The following is a 21,060-nucleotide window of genomic DNA, read 5'->3' as shown; positions in this document are numbered from 1 at the left end:
TTCGTATATCCTGTCTATTAGCCACCATGCCCTTCCCTGCTGATGATGTAATTACAAGGACAGAACTGAGAATGAGCCAGAGGGCTCAGAAAACAGAAGATTCCTGGACCCCATACACTTGGTCTGTTGCAGGAATTCAGGAGGAAGCATTCCTGGCCACATGTGTCTCTTATCAAAGCTCCTGTTGAACATCAAGAGCTTTTCTTCTCCCATAATACACCAACTGGGCCAGAATGGGTGTCACCAATGGGTGACCATATTTGGGTGTTTGCTCAAGAATACTGGGTGACCACTTGGTCATTCTGTCCCTTCCTATCTATGTTCAGTGCACATGTGTTCTACTTCTTTGTAGCTACCACGTCACGCAATCTGTGTGCTTGTTTACCCTCTGTAAGTCACCTATCCTGTAAGTTTCATCCATTCATTCTCTTCTTCTCTGTAGCAGAACTGAGTATTATTGAAAGGCATGGCCAACACCCATTGTACTTGTTCGCATTGTTTCATGATGAGAGGTAATACTTCAACAGCCATCTTCGTATTAAAAGCTTTTTCAGCATTCTGGGACAGATTGCTAGAAGTGGAATTACATGGGCTGAAGGAATATTTTCAGGGTTTTTAACAAGTACTGTCAGATTACTTACCTGAAGAGAGATGTAGGGGAGAATGGGCTACAACTTAACACCTAGTTGGTTTCTTTCACACCACCCCATCTCCAATCTCTGCCTCTCTTAGTTATTTTTATTTTTATTTTTTCCTGAATAAGCAGAGCACAAATGGAGGGTAGATATGTGGTGGCAGTAATTCTCCTTCCTGCATCTGTCACGTACCTTCTCTCAGGCAGCTTCTCCTATGTTTTATGTGTCTGTCCAGAGATAAACTAGGGGTAGACAAATGTGCATGTATGTGTATATTATTTATACAACTATATTTTGAAAAAAATTTTAATGTTTATTTTTGAGAGAGAGAGCACGAGAAGGGAAGGGGCAGAAAGGGAGACACAGAATCCGAGGCAGGCTCCAGGCTCTGAGCTGTCAGCACAGAGCCCGATGCAGGGTGCGAACCCAAGAACTGCGAGATCATGACCTGAGCCGAAGTTGGACGCTTAACCAACTGAGCCACCCAGGTGCCCCACAACTATATTTTAAAGCACAAGTGATCACATACTGTTTACTTCCGAGTGTTTTGCTCTATATTTCATGGGTCTTTGCATATCAGTACTTAGAGAACTGCCTATTTTTTTAAAATTTATTTTCAGTTTAGAGTGTGTGTGCATGAGTGGGGGAGAGTGCAGAGGGAGGAGAGTGAAAGAATCTTAAGCAGTTTCCAGTGCCCAGCACAGAGTCTTACATAGGGCTAGATCCCATAACCCTGGAATCATGACTTGAGTTGAAATCAAGAGTCGGATGCTCAACCAGCTGAGTTCCCCAGGCTCCCCTAATGGCTGCTTAGTCCTCTGTCATGTGGATGCATCATAACTTCCCTTCTTCTCTATTGATAGATATTTTTTTGGTCTCTGATATTTGGTGGGTTCTTAACATCCATGAATAAATGGTATACGGTGTATACATGAATTTGTCTATAAAGTAAAATCCTAAAAGTAGAACTATAGATTTTACAGCTTGATGGACAATACCAAATTTTTCTCCTTCAAGGAAAGATGTAAAGGAATTCTCCTTTCTCCAATCCTGTATCCATACTGTTAGACTTTTTGATCTTTGTCTTTCCAACAGATGAAAAAGTGTCCTGCCGTAGTTTTAATACATGTTTTTCTTACCAGTGGGGTTGAACATCTTCTCACAGAACTCCTTTCCTGACTTTCCTTGTTGCATGGTCATACTTTGGTGCCATTGTTGTTGTTAGGTTATTGGTCTATTTCTTGTTCATTTGTTAGAAGTCTTAAGAAGGTTCTTTATTGTGAGAGTTGCAAGTAATTTTTCCTAGTTGATCATTTGTCATTGAACTAATATATAGTGTGTATTGCATTGAATATTTAAAGAGATTTTTTTAATGTTTGTTTACTGTGTGTGTGTGTGTGTGTGTGTGTGTGTGTGTGTGTGAGAGAGAGAGAGAGAGAGAGAGAGAGAGAGAGAGAGAGAGAAGTGGGGAGGGACAGAGAGGGAGACCCAGAATCCGAAGCAGGCTCCAGGCTCTGATCTGTCAGCACAGAGCCTGATGTGGGGCTCGAACTCATGAGCCATGAGATCATGACATTAGCTGAAGTTGGATGCCCAACCGACTGAGCCACTGAGGCGTCCCTGCCATGTACATTTTTAAAAAGGAGATGGAGTTGAATTTATCCATCTTTCCTTACATGGCTTACAGTTTCTGTGTTCTACTTGGGCCTTCCCCACTCAACGTGGAAACCGGAGACTTCCGTCTCCTCTCCCCCAGTGCTAAAATGGATTTGCTATTCGTTTCTGAATCATTATCTCCAAGCTGAAAGGGATTCAGGGATCTGTAGCTTAGATGGGGCCTCAGGTGAGTCTCCTGAAGCCAGTCCATTTAGGAATCATCTGAGAGAGAGTGTGGCTGTCTCCCAGGTGATGAATGACCCAGGTTTACTTAATGGAAAGAAGAGTCTAAGCTTCTTGGAATAGTATTCACTGGGAATAGTTGGAAGCTACGTGAACTTTCATCAGGCCATTGGCATGATAGGTGGTGCTCATACAAAGCCAGCTGCTCAGCACAGCCCCTTGCAGCATGTGTGATTGACCCTCTTGGCAGTCATGGCCCTATCTGGTAAGTAGGGCCTAGAACAGCCCCTGAAATACCCTACAAAAAAGGGACCAAATCTCTGCTTTTCTTTTTTTTTTTTCTTTTAAGAACATTGCTCTTCACATGGTAAATACTGATTGGGCAACAGGACCATGCTTGCTTGTTCTTTGATTTATGTGGATTGGATGCCTTGATTTGAGCTGACAAACCTTGAATGTGGGGTCTTAGCCATGGTTGCTTACCTGCTGTATGATCTTGGGCAAAGCACTCAGCTTCCTTGATTGGATCTTCCTCAGAAAATGAGATATATCGATGCTGCACAGTTGTGAAGGTAAGATGAAGTAATGAGTCTGACGGTTCTCCTTCAACTGTACCTAGGTCAGGTGGGTACTCGGCCTCAAAATTTTAGGTGCGCAGGGATCCATTCAGAGAGGTTCGTTAACTGTGTGACCTCTTGGGCCCAGGACCATGTGTTTTGAACGTTGACAAGATTGTGAAGCAGATGGTCTGTGATTCTCACGTTGTGCAGCTTTGAGGTGGGCGAGTCAGGGAAAGCTGGTGGGGCTGTGTTGCTTGGGGTCTGTCTGCTTTCCCTTGCCTTCCCTCCCCTCCCCTCCCCTCCCCTTCTGACAGTGATCCATTTGGGTCCAATTTTCATTTAGTTACGAGCTCTAATTCAAATTTTTAGATGGTAAGGATTATTTTACACATGCATTTAGAGAGACTAAGATAATTAGCTGATTTTTGTTTTGAGAATATTCTTCTTCCTCACCTCATTAATTATTGAACAAGAAAGTTTGCCTCCTGTGGGCAATGCTTAGAGGATTTAAATCATGACAATATTTATGTCTTTATGGGTGTTTGCTGATATTAGCACCAGGCCTACCCGCCATCCTGGCACTCTGCCCAGGCAGGGAAGTTGGTCTTTATGTCCTGCAGTCTGTGGGCAGCTGTTCAGGACAACCCCATGCAGTGAACCCTGTGAATTACTAGGAGTTAGTGATGTGACAAGATCCCCATTCTGGTGGCTTTGAGGTTTAGGTGATTGACTGTGTGCCTGTGATGTGAACCAAAATGTTTGCTGTTGGTTTTGATTAATGGGGCCTGGGTCCCATTTTAATTACCAAAGGGAAGATCTTGAATAGTAGGTAATGCCTGTGGTCAAAATGTTTTTTCTACCTAACACTTGTTTATTCATTCGGTTCTTAGATCTGAGAAAAACCTATCTACCTAAACACCCTGCATTGGCCAATATAATCTAGCAATGTTTGGTCAGAGTAGACATTAATGAAGATTAGAAAAATTAGGTCTCCTAATATGATGTGTAGAAACTGACTTTATTTTTTGATTTATTGGAGTGCACAGGTGGAGGGGAGGGGTAGAGGGAGAGAGAATCTCAAGCAGGCTTCTTGCTAAGCATGGAGACCCATATGGGGCTTGAACCCATGAACCGTGAGATCATGACCTGAGCCGAAATCAGGAGTCTGACGCTCAACTGACTGAGCTCCCCAGGTGCCCCTGACTTGTAATTTATTTTTTGGTATCCTCTTGGCTTGGAATTATGTTTGTGATATTGATAGAGGCAGTGGCCTGTATAATTTCTACTGTACAGGGTTTAAGAGACATGGGTTCTAAACCTGTCTCTACCACTGGCTGGCTCTGTGACCTTGCCTAGTCCAACAGCTCTGGGCTTGAGTTTTATCCTTTGCCCCATGGAAGCTCCAGGAGTGTAAGGGTTGTCTGCGCAATTGACTGCTAGGGTTTATGCAGAGTAGGTGCTCAGTAATGGTGGTGTGAGTGAGGGAACTGGTCAAGGCTGATTTAATGTGCATTTCATATTCCAGGGATCCTATTCAGATACTTTCTGACCCAGTAAGGTTTGGAGTAAGGCCTGAGATGCTGCATTTGTAACCCGTTCTAGGTGATGCCTAGGTTTGTGCATCACCCTTTGAGTAGCACGTTGCCTTTAGATGAGAGATAATCTATTCTGCTTTACTTACCTGCAGGTCTTTGTAATGTCTTGCTGAAGGTCAGTTTGTAAATACAATTTGTTCACTGAAACTGACCAGTAGTCTCTGCGCTGTGGCTGTCGTGACCGAAAAACTGTCTGGTTTAGCTTCAGCACTGGCTTTCAAGTCTCTATTTAGTTCACTTTGCTTTAGAACATGGTCTCCAAGCAGCAGCCCCTGGGAATTTGTTAGAAATGCAAATTCTGGGAGGGGGGAAGGGGGAGTGGGGCACTTGGGTAGCTTAGTCACTTAAGCTTCCAACTTTGGTTCAGGTCATGATCTTATGATTCATGAGTTCAAGCCCAGAATGGAACAGTGGAGAGAAGCTAGGGGGGAGGAGAGAAAGAGGAAAGGAAGAGAAGAGAGAAAGACGAGAAAAGAGAGTAAAGAGAAACATCCACGCAAAATCCCCATCTACCCCTCTCCACCTCTCCCCATCTCCCCTCTCCCCTCTCCCCCCTCTCCCCCCTCTCCCCCTCCCGTGTAGGCTTGTGCGTGGGCTCTTGCAGACTAAATGAATGAACTCATGTATTATGTGTGTGTGTGTATATGTATATATATATATACACATATACATATATGAAACAAACAGAAATGCAGATTCTGTGGCCTCACCCCAGAGACCTACTGAATCAGAAAACTCCAGGGTGGGGTCAGCAGTCAGTGTCTCGGAACCACCCATCCAGGAGTTGTTGATGTTTCAGAACTACTGCTGTGCTTTAAAACCTTTCAGCACTTTTGCAGGCGATGGTGTAGGCTGCTGGTGGGTATCACGGCACCTCTTTTGTTTGGCTTGTGGGTCACGAGGATATTCTGAAACCAAACAAAAGTTGATAGACAAAAAAAGTAGGTTTTAGTGAACTTCCCTGAATGGGTGGAAGGTAGAAGAAGTGATGACTCTTGTTGGAAGCCATGTTTTTATGGATATGTGTTAACATCCATTGGGCCTGATTTTTCTTACTGTTCTGGAAGTTGGGAGACAGGGTTGCCCATTGGAATCACCCGTGGAGCTTTAAAAACTATAGATGCCCACCAGAGGTTCTGATGTCCTTGATCTGGGGTGCAGCTGGGACAGCCAGATTTTTAAAGACTCCCTGGGTAATTCTAGCATTTAGTGGAGATTGAGAATTCCTAGAATAAATGAATGTATCACTTTTTTTTTTCTGAGTATGTTTTAAATTTATTTTTAATTTCCATGCAATAAGTCCGTTGTGTGTATGTGTATGGGTTTCTGACAAACGCATAAAGTTGTGAAATCACCACCACCCTCCATTCCTAGCATTTGGTTTTCATTAACGTGCTTGTGGAGTTTTCTTCCTTAAAATGACACATGGAAACACATGACCTTCACTTGATTTCTGTCATTACTGTTCCTGTTTTGTTGTCGATTGACGTTTCTGTCGGAAATCCCATATCCTGAAATTAGTGCTGCAAAACAGTTGCCTAACGCTAACTTGCTTTGTAGTTTGAAGAGCCTCTTAATTAGTGGTGTGCAGAGTTGGGAAGCATTTATAACTACAAATGGGCAGGGCCCAGTCCAGACTAGTTAAACTAGTGATGGGACCCTGGCATGGGCTTTTTTTTAAGGCTGCCCAGGTGTTACTAAGGGACAGCCAGGCTTGGAACCATTTCTCTATGATTGTCCCTTATTATTTTTTTTTTTTTTATGTTTATTTCTGAGAGACAGAGAGTGTGTGTGAGCGGACAAGCAGGAGAGGGGCTGAGAGAGAGGGAGACACTGAATCCAAAGCAAGCTCCAGGTTCTGAGCTGTCAGCACAGAGCCCAATGCCGGGCTCGCACGTGTGAACTGCCAGATCGTGACCTGAGCCGAAGTTGGATGCTCATCTGACTAAGCCACTCAGGAACCCTTGATAGTCCCTTAAAATGCCTGTGAGTCCTAGGTCACGGGTTCCGGTAAAGGTCCGTATCCCTTTTCTCAGCCCAAAGTGCTTCTGATATTCTTCTTCCTTTTTTTTTTTTTTCCTTCTGTGACACGAATCTGGGTGCATTTTTGAAAAGGATTCAAGGAAAATGACTTCCTGATGATTGAGGATAGTTGAAGAGAAATGCATTTTTTATTTTTGCCTCCTTGTGAAATACTGTTGATTGGCACAGTATATCTGTTGTCGTGCCTCTTTGGACCGTGTGTGGAGTTTCGTAATCATGTGGATGTGTGTGTAGTGGTCGGAGGGAGGTCAGCTCACTGCTGTCCAGGCTCAGCTGTGCTTTTGTTGTGGGAGAGAGGAAAGTGATGCACGGATGCTCTCTGGCTAGGGCTTTATCAAGTTCATGGAATGCTTTCCTGACCAATCTGTTGATGCTGTGATGTTGTTTTTAAAAGATGTTTTCTTTTAAAACATTCTTTCTTTTAAAACATGTCTTTCTAAAATGAGCGCCTGGGTGGCTCATTTGGTTAAGCGTCCAACTCTTGATTTCGGCTCAGGTTATGACCTCAAAGTTTGTGGGTTCGAGCCCTTTGCATTGACAGCACGGAGCCTGCTTGGGATTCTCTGTCTCCCTCTCTCTTTGCTCCTCCCCTGCTTACTCTCTATCTCTCTTTCAAAATAAATATTAAAAAGCATTTTCTAAATAAATAGTATAAATAAGTAGTCCCTTGATCTCTAGGACTAACAGCACCTTGATTTTCAGGGGTCGGGGCTAGTCTTCCCATGGTGCTTTTTTAATCCACAGGCTGAACCAGTTTACACGGAGGGCCTTAGTTCCTGGAAGGTGAAGTCAGACCATGCACTATATAAAGTTAATAAAGGAAGATTGTCTCACTGGAAGCTTAGAACTTAACCATTTCATGGATAAGGCAACTGAGCCTCAAGGGGAGAAGTGATTTATTTGCTCAGTCCCTCAGCTGGGCCTTACTCCTAGCCCACTGTCCTGGATGGCTTACCCTGTGGTTGGGCTCATGCAGAAGGCTAGATGATGGATAATAAGGGTACAAAGGGTAGTTTTAAAGGGGTGATTCTATCAACGTCAAGCCTGACTGATGGCTCGGCTCCTGTCTTGAGGGGATTTTTTGGGTCTTAAGAGCCCACTTCAGACATTGATTGAGGGCACCCTTTTCTTTGTATGGTATTCGGGAAGCTGCTAAATGTCTTCACTTTCTATCTGTCCAGCAACTCTGCTTTTCCCAGGCCTTAAACACCAGCCTGTCTTGGTTGTTACCCTTGGAACATTACCTCTGTTCTTGTACCGACAGTTTAAGGAGACAGTCATTAATGGCGGTGTGGTATTGAGCACCTAGAAGCGTTTCTACTCCACTAGCTCTCATTCCTCCAGGTTCTCTCCCTGCAAAGTCTTGTTACAAAGTGTTTTGTGTTACATGTAACAGTTTGTCCAAAGCTTCATAAGTGTGAGATTGGAACTCACCTGTGTCAGATGAATAAACTGGTGGCAAATTTTGGAACTGGGAAGTCTTTTCAGGAAGATGTACTTACAGAAGCAGATTCTGTCTTCTGTGGCTAGAGGGGCCTTGAGCATATCCTTCCTCCTTGGTTTTACATTTGGGGTCTTACTTGGATTCCTACATTCACATGGTTCCATGTACACTTCCAAAGAGACAAAAAGAGTGAAGTTTTACCTGTAAATTAAAAGATTAAATTCTACCTTCTGACCCCTTTGTATGGGAAGTAAAATATCCCTACGTGACAGACTGAGGCCATTTGTGAATCAATAAACGTAGGACTGTCATTCTGAGAAATTGTTGAAGCTTCTGAGAACAAATGGAATGCCTTAAAAAAATATGAGAGAAGATCTATGTGATTTGATTTACTCTGGAGAGAGGGTGGGTGCTTTATAACCTGCTGATTACCATAATAAAACATCTTTATTTTTCAGGGAAACGTAAAATGACAATAGACCTTAAAGTACAGTATCCTGTCACTTGCCTCTGGTGGGGAATTAAGGATGGTTCAGTTGTGATTTGTAAAGAGCATACCAGTGGAAACTAAATTTTAAGGCTAACCTCAGAGTAGAAACCATAGCTTGCTTTGGGGGAAAGAATTGATGATTTGCTCTTCCTGGTGCTTTCCCACCACCCACCCCGCCCAACCTTAGTCAAATTTTGAGTAGACCAGTTCCAAGGCAGGACTGATAAACGTGCTCTTTCAGAAGCATTTTCATGTTATACACGTATCGTGTTTTGGATGTGGAGAGAGTTGTCCTGTTCTCTATGTGCCAAGAATGGGTGGTGGGTGGGATTTGTACCTGGACCAGTGCACTTTGCTTAGTCTTCGGGGGCGGTGACTGTGGCATTTCTAACACATGCACCACTGAGTAGGCCCAGATCTGGAAAAGCATTGTGTCCATGTTGGGGGTGATAGTGTACCTTTAGTGGGGAGGGTTAAGAAGTCAGTACTTGGTTTCAGACAAGGGTCTCACAGAGGGTGTGATTAAAGTCAGCGTCACCATGGAGGGTGGGAGCAGGGTGAGCCCAAACCTGTCTGTCAAAAACCTGAACCCTAGGATTACTAGCCCCCTGTGGAACTGGAAGGAAGGAGTACCAGTGGATGATGGGTCATTAACTCAGGTGTTCGTTCCCTCAAAGGGTCAGTCGGACATCTAAACACCCACTAGCCATGAAGCTCTTTGGAGAGATTTTTAAAAGTTGAAAGTATGCTTCCTGCTGTCCATCTGGTCATCATCTCCCCCTTTGGCTTGTTTCTTCCAATAAACATCATCTGAAGAGCTATGTGTCAGGTCTGTTGTTAGGCACAGGACACTAAAAAGGTGAGCAAAAGTAAATATTTGTACTTAACTACTAGACCTCCAGCTGTTGACTGTGCAGGTATGTATAAATAGTCATACTTAAACTCAGTCCAAATGAACTCATTGTGTCCTGGGTTTCCATTAAACTTAACAGCAAAAAAATTTAAAAAATGAGTAAATGCTTCTCAAGAAGCACTCTGTAACGGTGGGGGTGGGAGAACCTAAGACCCAACCCCTATAAAATGTGGTACGTGTGCAGAGAGAGACATGTACAAGGTATTACAGGATTGCAGAGGCATGGTACCCATCCGGTTCTTAGGGTGGGATAGCTTATCACAAAGGGCTTCCAGAGGGAGGGAAAGAAAGGAATGTTAGCCAGAGCCAGGCTGGTTGGGAATGTTGGCAGGTGGTGGTAAGGAGGGAAGGCCTCTCAGTCAATGCAGAGGAGGTGGGAAAACAGTTGCAGGCTGGGAGCTCACTGTGGAAGTCCCAAGATGTTCCATGTTGATAGGGTATTAGGATGGTGACAAACTGGAGAGGTAAGTGGAAGCCAGGATGTGGCCGGCCTTTCTGCCTGGCGGCGGTAGTTTGGATTTGATCTTGAAGGGGTTTAGGCAGCGGATTCACAGGGGCACAGTGCGTGATCTAGTTGAAAAGACAAAATTAACATATTCCTGGGTAAAGTGGCCAATGAGTTCAGTGCAAAGATTCATTGGTATGTCCCTAATGGGATGTATGGAGAAGGGGAGGGATTCAGAGATCATTCCCTGAACTTCGAGATGTGGAAACTCTGTCCTGCTGTCCCGTGGATGTTTGCTATGGTTCTTGTGGAGGACAGAACAGACACAGATGCTGTTCTTCCTCAGGTGAGGGAAGATTGGCAGGTTTCAGGAACCAGGCCATAAGCTTATAAAGTCAGAATTAGGAGGTTGACTCCCATTTTTGTCCGAGCTTGTTGACCTGATTTGCTGATGCATTTTTGGTTCTGGGGGCCAGGGCCACCGGTGAGAAGGTAGGAGGAGTCCAGATCCATTAAGAATCCACCCGCATGGGGGACTTCTGCAGCTGTGTTACAGTGATGTTTCGTAATGACTGTTCTCCATACTTCTGTGTATGTTTAAAATTTTCCATAATTGATCAAAATAAGAATAATACCTTCGTGGGTTTGTGTGAGAATTCAGTGAGAACTGATGCAGGTGAAGATCTTGCGCAGTGCTGTGCTTGCTGTGTGTTGACCATTGCTATTACTGTCCACTCCTGGCCAAATTCCTCTTTTCCTTCCCCACTCTTCCTTCATGCTCTTGACTTCCTTGACTTTCTTGGCCCTCTCTCTCATTTCTGTCCTTGGAATTTGCCCCGTGGATTTCAGACAGTCGGACTTTTCTGGTTTTGTCCCTGTATAGTTCTCGCAAGGGCATGCCTGTCTCTCTTCTTCTCTGGCTGATCTTGTGCAGGGAACCATCTCTACTGACGACCACTCCTAGGGTGACCACCCAGGGGTCAACATGCTTGACTGGTACTTCATGTGCCCAGATACCTCCTTGTGTATAACGTGCGTGGGGGGTGGGGAGGCGGAGAGGGGTGTTGATGGGGAGACAATGAGCCAAAGAGGCCACAGTAGATAATATCTCCCTTTATACAGTGGGTGTCTTCGTGTACTGTGATTTTTTTTTTTTCCTGAATGTCAGATGGGTAACATCCCAATGTCGTAACAAGGTTTTAGGGAGGCACATGTCACACAACGGCGTGAATACCCAGTCATCACGCTTGGGAACTACGAAAGGATCTGTAGTGTCCTATTCTTTACACATAAGTATAAACTCTATGACTCTGTGCCTGTGGACGTGATTATTTATATACTTAATACAACGTCAGGGATGCTTGTTTCCATTTTGTATTGAGCCATTATCAGTGACTTTCAACCTTTTTAACCTTCTGGCTGCTCTAGCTGCTTTGCCAAGTTGCACATTATTTAGAAACCATTTGTATAATATACTAGGTGAAAAGATTATTGAGAAGAACTTGGTGATGAATCCTTCCATAAGAAGCACAGAATACCAGACTGGCTGGCTGGCACAGTCAGAACAGCATTTTGACTCTTGATCTCGGGATTGTGAGTTCGGGCCCCATGTTGGGTGTAGAGATGACTATAAAAAAGAAGTAAATTTAAAATACAAAAATGCATAGAATATTTATGACTTGGGAAGTGCAGTCGTGGTGGGAGGCTTTTCTCACTTGTTTATCGGTAAGATGTCCTTTTGAAGTAAGTGGTATCTCCCTTTTACTTAACCATTGTCACACACCAAATATTATTCTAGGATTCTTTTGCCAACAAAAGAAAACTGACCCTGAACTGGTTTAAACCATAAAGGGAATTGAGTGGTTCTTTTGACTGAAAAATCCAGCCATGGGATGGACTTCAGGTATGATTTGTTCCAGAGATGCATGCTTCTATTGGGGATCTAGTCCATGCCTCTAGGATTCTCTTGGCTCTACTTTCCTCTGTATGTTGGCCTCTGCCACACACAAGCTGTCTACAACTCACTGAAGCACAAATAACCTCAGGAGGTCTAGGTCTTAGGAATGAGTGCTTACATCACCCCTGGAAGAGCCCACCAACTTTGAAACAGGGGAAGTGGAAGTCTTGACATGGACTAAAGCTGGAGGTTGAGGTTGTGTGTCTGCCTTCTACCATTCCTTGTGCCCAGGGGAATGGATGCCACCACTGGGCTAGACCCTAGGATTTGCACCCCAAAGCTGAGAAATGTAGGCAGTCTCTGCAGAAGTGCAAATGCAAGCAGAGAGTGTTAAGAGGAAATGAGTACTATGGAGGCCGCTCACAGGTGTCCACTCCAGGGACTGGCCTGGGGTTTGCATGCAGTGCTCTCTATCCAATTTCAGAGCCTTTTAATCTATCTGATACCTCCTTTAAAGTTGGTTTCTCCAAAGCACTATTTGATAACCTTCATGCTCAGTGTTCTTAAGGAAGCCTTGGGTCTTGGTCTTTTGCTCGTTGCTGTCTAGGAGCACGACTTTGTCCACATCATCTAAGTGTTGAAGAACTCCATATGCTCAACTCTGCAATAAGGTGGTTGGGCTCTATTAATTCATCCTATATTTACTGAATACCAGTTATGCCAGGTTCTATGTTGGGGACTGTAGTTATCATTGTATCTAATGTAGACATGGTCTCTGCTGTTAAGGGGTTTATTGACGAGTGGGAGGGACAGGCATTAATTAAATGGTGTAAGATGGAACGTCTGATACATGCCTGGCCCTTGGCAAATAGTTTTCATTCAACGATTAACTACACACATGCATGATTTTATGCTGTGTTCAGTACTCCTGTGGGGAGCCTTGAGAGGGAGGATTGCAAGGAATGAGAAGAGAACTCAGGATGGGGTCTTGGGAATGTCCACGTGCAAAGCCTGGGGATGGTGTGAAGGGCACTGTGGGCTTTTTGAGTGTCTACCCTATTGGAAGCTGATGTCCTTCCAGCCCTAACATTCCCGGATTTAATGAGGAGTCATATCTGGCTCCTTTATGCTCCTTCTCTCTAAAAAAAAAGAAAATAATGAGGAAAGTTACCTGTAGTGATCTCGGTAGTTGTTAGAATTGGTTACTCCCTACCTGAACCTGTTCTTCTTAATGTTAAATACTCCAGGATGTAAATTCCTTAAAAATGTTCATTGAAGACTGGATAAAGAAGGTGTGGTATATATGGATACAATGGAATATCATTTACCCACAAGAAGGAAATCCTGCTCTTTGTACCAACATGGATGGACCTTAAGGGCATTATGCTAAGTGAGACAAGTCCAGACAAATACTATCCAATCTCACTTATGTTCAGAATCTATTAAAGCTCAACTCCTAGAAACAGACTAGAATGGTGGTTGCCAGGTGCTGGAACATGGAAGAAATGGGGAGATGTTGGTCAAAGGGTACAAACATTCAGTTATAAGAGGAATGAGTTTGGGGCATTTAATGTACAGCATGGTGATGAGAGTTAACACTGTGTTACAATGAAATTTCAAAAAAATATGTTCCTTGCTTTTATAGGCCTTCTAAAAATATGAAAATGTTCTAGAAAGTGGAAAGCTCTGCCCTGTACCAGGTGTGTATTGGATGGTCCCAGCCCAGCTTGGTGGCTCTTCGCTAGTCCCCATTCTGTCCTGGAGCTCACAGCACCTCTTTTCTGAACTCACAGTGCTGGTGCTTTCTGGGACATCTCTGTCTCTAGCATCTTTTCATGAATCTTGACAAATACTCTAAGCAATGAGAACCAGGAAGGAAGACCTCCGGTTTACCATGTATTCCTAGAACAGCTTCTCCCCACAAACACCCAGAAGAAAACCCTGCACAGCATAGACACAAAGGGTCATGTTTTCCTGAAAAGGACAAACCTCCGTTCCATAGCCTTGCAACTCTTCCAGGCTCTGATCTGCTTTGTGACATATGTCATTTCTTTGAGCATCCATTCCTAAGTTAACCTTCTACCCTCTGATCATAAATTTTTTTGGGAAAAGCGCCTTTATAAAGGAAGTTTGAGTATAGTTACCAAAACAAACAAAATCTCCGTGGAGATTTAGAGGTGGCCTCAGGGAGCAGCTCACTGGATGTTAGGGCTTTTCTTGTATTGGCTGATGTGTATAGGAAAGTTACGGGGTGAGGGACAGTATAATACACTTCTTTGCTCTTTCTTCCACATGGTGCTTGTTGAAATAATGATTAAGATACTGGGGGAGTCCGCATTCTTCTGTAGAGGAGGAAAGAGGGAAAGAGTGGGGGGAAAGACAGATAAATAGGGCTGGAAACATCTCTAGTGAGGCAACCTCTTTGTAACCCCATATTTGCACAGTATGTTGTGTGTGTGTGTGTGTGTGTGTGTGTGTGTGTGTGTAGATGTGTTCTTGCTTGACTTTGCTGGCAGACTTCCAGGCATAGCAGAGGCTGCAAATATTTTTGGCAAATTGGCACATCCTTTTTTTGTGTTCAAGCAACTCAGGAACAGTTGTGCCCTGTTGCCAGATAGAGGCCTTCATGAAATCCACGTTGCCTTGTGCACAGGGGAAAGAGAATCATCCAAGAGGCCTCAAGCAACCTAACCTGCTTTGGTGTATTAACAGTGCCTTGTTGTGACTAGGCACTCTTACTTGTTTAAGACATAATCAGAATGTCAACTGTAAGCTAAGGGTGTTTGTGTCCTAGATGGATCTTGTAGTTCTTTCAGTGTGCTTTGAAAACAACACCCTGGGAGGACATGGCTATCCCGGTGAATCCCAGGTCTTGGGATTTTGTTTCCTTTCTGTATGTGCTGATTCTGTCAAATAGTAGAGCCAGACAGGCAGGACATTGGGTGGGGCTGGAACATTCTGGAAAACTGGAAACTTGATGAAGGGGGAACAGCTGTTGCTTCTTCTGGGGGAAGAGCAAGTCCTGTGATATGAGGTGTGGCTGCTTGACTGGCAGACAATGTAAGGAGGCAGGTAGGGACTGACTTCAGTCCTCATGGACTCTGAAGGGAGTTCTTTTCTGACCTGTTGGTGACCAAGAGAAGCAGTTGCTGCAAACCACGTGGCTTCATGGAAATAGATTCTTGCTGGGGACTTAGCCTTCAAGACAAAACCACACAGTTGAGGTGAGGCATGGCTGATCTACCTCTGTGTTGGATTCGTGGAATAGATTTCAAAATGTGGATAGATTTTTGGGGCAGTTGATTTGGTTTTCCCTTGATAGAATAGCACCTATTTTAGTTTGACCCTCTGCTTTTGTCATATTAATTTTGGTTCTTTCATTTCTTGCCCCACAGATGTGAGTGAGCCGGGGAGATGTTTTACAAAAGAGAAGCAGAGAGGAAGGTGGAGTTTGGACTGTTCTGTCATGAGATAGTCTTTCTTTTTTCCTTTTTTTTAAAGTTTATTTATTTTGCGAAAAAGAGACGGAGATAGAGAGAGAACAAGTGGCAGAGGGGCAGAGGGAGATGGGGAGAGAGGATCCGAAGCAGTCTCTGTGGTGACGGCAGAGAGCTGAATGCGGGGCTCAGACTCACGAACTGCAAGATCATGACTTGAGCTGAAGTCAGACACTTGACTGAGCTACCCAGGCATCCCAGGAGACCATCTTTCTGACGTCACTTTGTCCTAAGGTTTGTTCTTTCTGTCCAGGTGCCAGGACAGGATAGAGGGCCCCTTAGCACCCAGAGCCAGTGAGAGTCTGAGCCATTGATGGTTTGTGAAGCCATTTTGGTACCATGGACAATGTGGATGGAGGAGTGAAAACAGACTGGTCATTCCACAGGGTCAAGTCAAAGTCCCTAAGAGCAGGGGGTGCTTTGGGCACCATCTCTCATAACCACGTGAGTAACGATAAAGTGCAATTTTTAGAGCGTTTACAGACCTGAGCATCTAGAACTAAATGCCTTGTGGTAATGTGATATGCAGAGAATGTGAGAGGAACTATGCTTCAGTCCACAGACTTTTGATCTCTTATGTCATAGTTCCTTTACCAGTCCCTGCAGACTAACTAGAATCCTCAGAATCTAGTTAGGGCTTAGGAAGAGGACAGTTGTTACTCAGGGAAGAGAGAGAATGAAGAAACAGTATTGAAATGGTAGCTCTGGCCATTTGTCACAGAAACCATTGGTCATTGAGGGGACCATTACCTGTTAATTAACTCTCAATCATTATAGATAAGTGTATCTTTAAGGTATGGCTTTACAGATCATTTATAGTGGTTTAAATTTCGTCAGGTAGCCCTTCCATTTCTATAACCTGTTGAAAAACATGTTGACGTGCTATTAAAAATAACTCCCAAGTGGGACATCAAAATCCACGTGCAGGTACATCTGTCACTCCACACATAGAAGGGTTGGACCTTGAGTGGGCCAGGGTAATAACCCTTCTCTGGCTATATCGACATCTTTGTTGCTTGTGTGTGTGTGTGCACACACCTGCACACACACACCAATGCCAAAACCACACTTAATCGACCTTTTCTCATATTCCTGTTGTCATCCTCAATGAGAATGGTATTTGGCCCTGACATCGTTTCTCAGTTTATTCATTATCTCCTAATCATTTTTGTAATGGTGATAAGTCTTAATGTGTTTATTTCATGCCCCTCATGTAAATCTTACTGACCTATCCCCAGGCCCTCTAAAGGGATCTGGGGTTACAACTGTGAAAGTGGATATAAAAATCTTGGAGAGGTGATCACAGCCTATTGTTTGGATGCCTGGGACTGTGCCTACATGTTTCTCAATCTAATCTATTCTGGTCTTTCCCTACCATGATTTTATACATATGTTTGAAAGGTATGAGACTATACTTTTTAGAACCCAGAGTTAGTCTGCATCTTCTTTGGAAGGTCTTCAGTGATCTGTCGATGGGAAGGCAGCCTGATAAATTTCTGATGTTCATTCAGCTGTTACTGCCACTCTGGTTGTGAAATGTGACAGGACCATGGCCAACTGTGTAATGTTGAAATATGTTCCATCTGAAATTCCTTTCTATCCTCTACATTGCTATGTGAATTAAGAGGTTATGACTTGCAGTGATCAGGAGGCTTAAATCACATTTTGAATTTGCCTAAAGAGGATTTATTGGTTTTCTCCTAATCACGAGACATTGGGCAAGGGGGCCCTTACAAGGGGTTGCAAGGGTATAGAGAGCTTACATTTCAGTGCAAGACTGTGTTTGTGAAAGGGTACTTAAAAGTATAAGGTAGAACGTGGATGACAACTAGTAAGGGTGCTGTACTCTAGGTGGCAATGCAGAAGTGACCAGGAAATTGGGGTCCTGGATGTCTGCCCTCTGAGAGCGTAGGATTCCAACCTGAGTCAAGAAGAACAGACAGGATAAGAATAACTGAGAACAAGGGAAGAAACTTTTAGGGTAAGGCCACACATGAGTGTGGAGGTGGGAATGGGTGAGAATGTTTGGGACTGTGTACAGAGTCTTGGAATGGTGGATTTATGTGTTAAGAGAAAAGTGAAAGATCAGGTTGAATGATAGGAGTGGACATGTATCCTGCTACTTGGGCCAGTAGAAAACCCAATTTAGCTTAACCCGTTGAGATAACATATTGGCTTAGAAACAGAGAAAAGGCTCTCTTTTCAGGTTGCAGGCATGCTTCTCCAAGGTATGCTTTTCTCTCCCTAGATGTCTTCATATTGATAAGATGGCTGCCAGCAGCAACCGAGGCTACATGCTTTTCTGTTCACATGTATAATAAAGGACCTGAGCTTTGCTCTCGCTGGTCCAGTCTTAACCATCATGGCAGGCAGGGGAATGCCATGTGCTTAGGCCTGGGTTTCTGCATGTCCCACAATTGAAATAGAGATGAGGTTGTACTGATGGGTTTATGCCAGTAAGGGTCAACCTCTGGAGCACAGTTTGGGACCCATGACTCCAAAGTCCTGTGGCTGCGGTATAGTGATTTCCCAAAGGAAAATCTATAAAACTAGAAAGGTCAGAGGATAGGTTGACAATGAAAAAAACGTCAATTCCATCTTTAAATTGGGGCAGCTCTGATTTGTAGGGTAAATGATCTTGAGTTGAATCTAGACTTTATAGGCAGATCCTCTTGGCCTGATGACAACATTTGTCTTGGCTTTTGATGAGAAGAATGTTTAATTATCATCTGCTCATGCCCAGAAGAACTTATCTGGTGACCAGTCTTCCTTCTTGCCCCCATCATCTCTTTTTGCTCCTCACAAGGAGTGTGCATGCTCACCGAGCTGGCTTGTTTGAGACTGTACAGAGTGCCAAACTCCAGTGTCTCTGCAGAACTACCTCTCTTTCCTGTAGGGCTCCCTGAGAGAGATACCCCGCTCATTTAAGATTGCTCTGTTGGAAGTTATCCAGTTGAATCTATCTGTTCACGTTAACACTAATCACAAATTAGGTAGAATTGCTGAAGTTCGCTAGTGCCATTCAGACGCAGGCCATCCATCCATCCATCCATCCGTTTATACAATAAATGGGTAGACTTGGAATGTGCCAGGAGCTATGCTGGCCACTAGGGATGAACCCGGGTCTAGCGCACAGTCCCTACCCTTGAGCTCCCAGTCTGGTTGGGGAAGCCAGGAAATCCACAGTTCTATTTTTATGTGGTGCATGTCCTATGCAGTACGCTATGGAAGTTTAGAGAAACAGTTTGTCTCTCAACTGGAGGATTAAGCTTAAGGAGGATGCTTAAAACCGGTTTAGAGGTTAAGGTTAGGCAATTAATAGGTGCTTAGAACAGAGGGAATTGTGATAAATAAAAGCTACAAGGGTGGTATTGTCAGAAAGTCATGGGTGTTCCTCTGTGGCTGGAGCTGGAATCCCCCCTACCCCCCATGTTAGTTAAATTCTAGTTAGTTAACATACAGTGTAATAATGGTTTCAGGAGTAGAATTGAGTGTGATTTATCATTTACAAAACCCAGTGCTTGTCCTAACAACTGGCCGGGGCTATAATTCTTGAAACAAACAAACAAAAACCAAAAAAAAAAACCAAAAAACAACAACAACAACCCAAAAAACCCAGGAGGTGGAATGGAAATGCAGCCTCCCAATTCTTCCATCCAAGATTCTAATCTGCAGGTCAGGAGAGTGGTCTGGGAATACCATTTTCATCTCCAGCTCCTTGGGTGGTTCTGATCCTGGTGGTCTGAAGAGTACTGGTTTAGAGGGCTTTGTGCAGGCGCAGGGCCACAGACGTAGGCTGGAAAGGGGGGATAGCAGGAGCTGGAGTGGCCAGAAGGGTTGCAGAAGGGTGGAGGAGAATTTTTGGATCTGCGTGTTCCGTAGGATCCTGGAGGAAGTTGAAGGCCTTTGGCAGCAGAGGATATTTAGAGCAGGAAATAATACCTTAGGCTTATTTATGCACAATTGAGCTAAAACATCTTTGCAGAATTAAAGACTGGTGAAGGAATCACTTGGCTCTAAACTCATGCTGCTGAGAATTCAGGTTCCAAACTTAAAGTGCAGTTCTTGGTCTGCTAGCCTGTCTCCCAGTTGGGAATTACTTACCCTTATTATGTCAGCACAGTGATTTTGTAATGCTCTTGAGTAACCTTGGAGGCCACTCTACAAATTACTTGATTTATTATTTAAAAACAGGATTGATTCAAGACTGAATAAATGTATAATATTGAATCCACATGGGGGAGGCCGTGAGGGAGGTGTGCAGCATTTATCCAGTTAAGGGTGTTTGCAGACCATATATGGTGGGTGGGTCTCTTTTTCATAGAATCATTAAGACTTAGACACTTAAAAAATTTTTTTTAATGTTTATTTTCGAGAGAGAGAAAGAGAGACTGTGAGTAGGGGAGGGGCAGAGTCAGAGGGACACAGGATCTGAAGCAGGCTCCAGGCTTTGAGCTGTCAACACACAGCCCGACGAGGGGCTCGAACTCAGGAATGAAAAAACTGCGAGATCATGACCAGAGCTGAAGTTGGACACCTAACTGACTGGGCCACCCAGGCGCCCCCAGACCTAGTAAGACATTTTAATTGTCTTCCTCAAACAAGGTAACTCTCAAACCCTCACCGGTTTCTGGCTTAGCCTTGGGCAGTTGGCTATACATGGCTTTTTACTTGTTCTTAAAACAGAAAATAGATTTCAGACTGGCTCTCTGTTGTACATTATTGTTGGAGTTAACCCAGTTACCATTCCAAGCTCCGTGGGAATGACTGTAGAAGTCCCACTTCTCAGTGTAACAGAACTGCTTTGCATCTCCATTGGGGTTTGATAAGATTTCATTAGTTAAATTTGAACATCAAGGGCCACCAAAAATAAAGTATGAGCTGTTCCATCCTTGACGATTATTTATGTTAGGCATGAAAGTGTACATTGATAGAAGGTGCAGTAAGTTACATGTAAAAATGTGTATATGGACAGTAGGTCCTCCCAGGACTTCTCACTACTGGCAGTATTGACATTTTGGACTAGATCATTCTTTGGGATCATTCATTTTGGCAGTGTCCCTGGCCTCTACCCACTAGACCCAATTGTGACAGTCAGCATTTGTCTGCAGATATTGCTAAATCACCCCTGGTTAAGAACCACTGAGTTAACAGACAAAAAGGTTTTTCTGGATATGTCTTTACTCTGCTATCCATCTATTTTTTGAGAATTTTGTCGTAACCTTTAAAAAGCCATATAGTTGACAATAATTACAGGCAGATCCCATATTTGCAGGTTTGCCTACTTGCTAAACTTGATTGGCAAGCCGAAAGTCATGACTCTAGGCACTTTGACGGTCAGTCTTGGACACCCACGTGTGCAGAGAGGCAAAAAGTTGGAGTCACCTCCTGCATCTGTTCCCGGCTGAGGTCAAACAAGGTGATGCTTTTTTCAGCTCTCTGACTGTAAACAAGTGTCCTTTTCAGGGCCTATTGAGTGCCACATTTTTCAGATTTTTGTGTTTTTTTTTTTTTATTGGTGATTTTGATTTAGAAACGGCCCCCAAGTTTAGTGTAGTGTTGTCTAGTGTTCCTAAGTGCAATACGGCTGTTCCATGCTTTATAGAGAAAATACATGTGTTAGATGAGCTTCCTTCAGGTGGGAGTTACAGTATTAATGATAAATCTAGAGGTCTTTAAAAAGAGACACAGATAAAACCAGG

General features: G+C 43.8%; 1 protein-coding gene and 1 non-coding gene across 5 annotated transcripts in view; one reads left to right on the top strand and one right to left on the bottom strand.

Moving 5' to 3' along the window:
* The window catches only part of TLN2 (talin 2), a 439,345-nt gene that overhangs the window by 125,299 nt on the left and 292,986 nt on the right, over positions 1–21,060 (top strand). The gene's annotated exons all lie outside the window — the stretch shown is intronic.
* On the bottom strand, positions 11,127–11,230 carry LOC115517537. Its single transcript, XR_003969977.1, has one exon. It is a non-coding gene; the product is annotated as a small nucleolar RNA U13 (small nucleolar RNA).

Source organism: Lynx canadensis, chromosome B3 (genome assembly GCF_007474595.2).
Source record: "Lynx canadensis isolate LIC74 chromosome B3, mLynCan4.pri.v2, whole genome shotgun sequence".
NCBI lineage: Eukaryota > Metazoa > Chordata > Mammalia > Carnivora > Felidae > Lynx > Lynx canadensis.
Note: the sequence above shows the minus strand (reverse complement) of the source record. Positions and strands in the feature narration are given on the sequence as shown.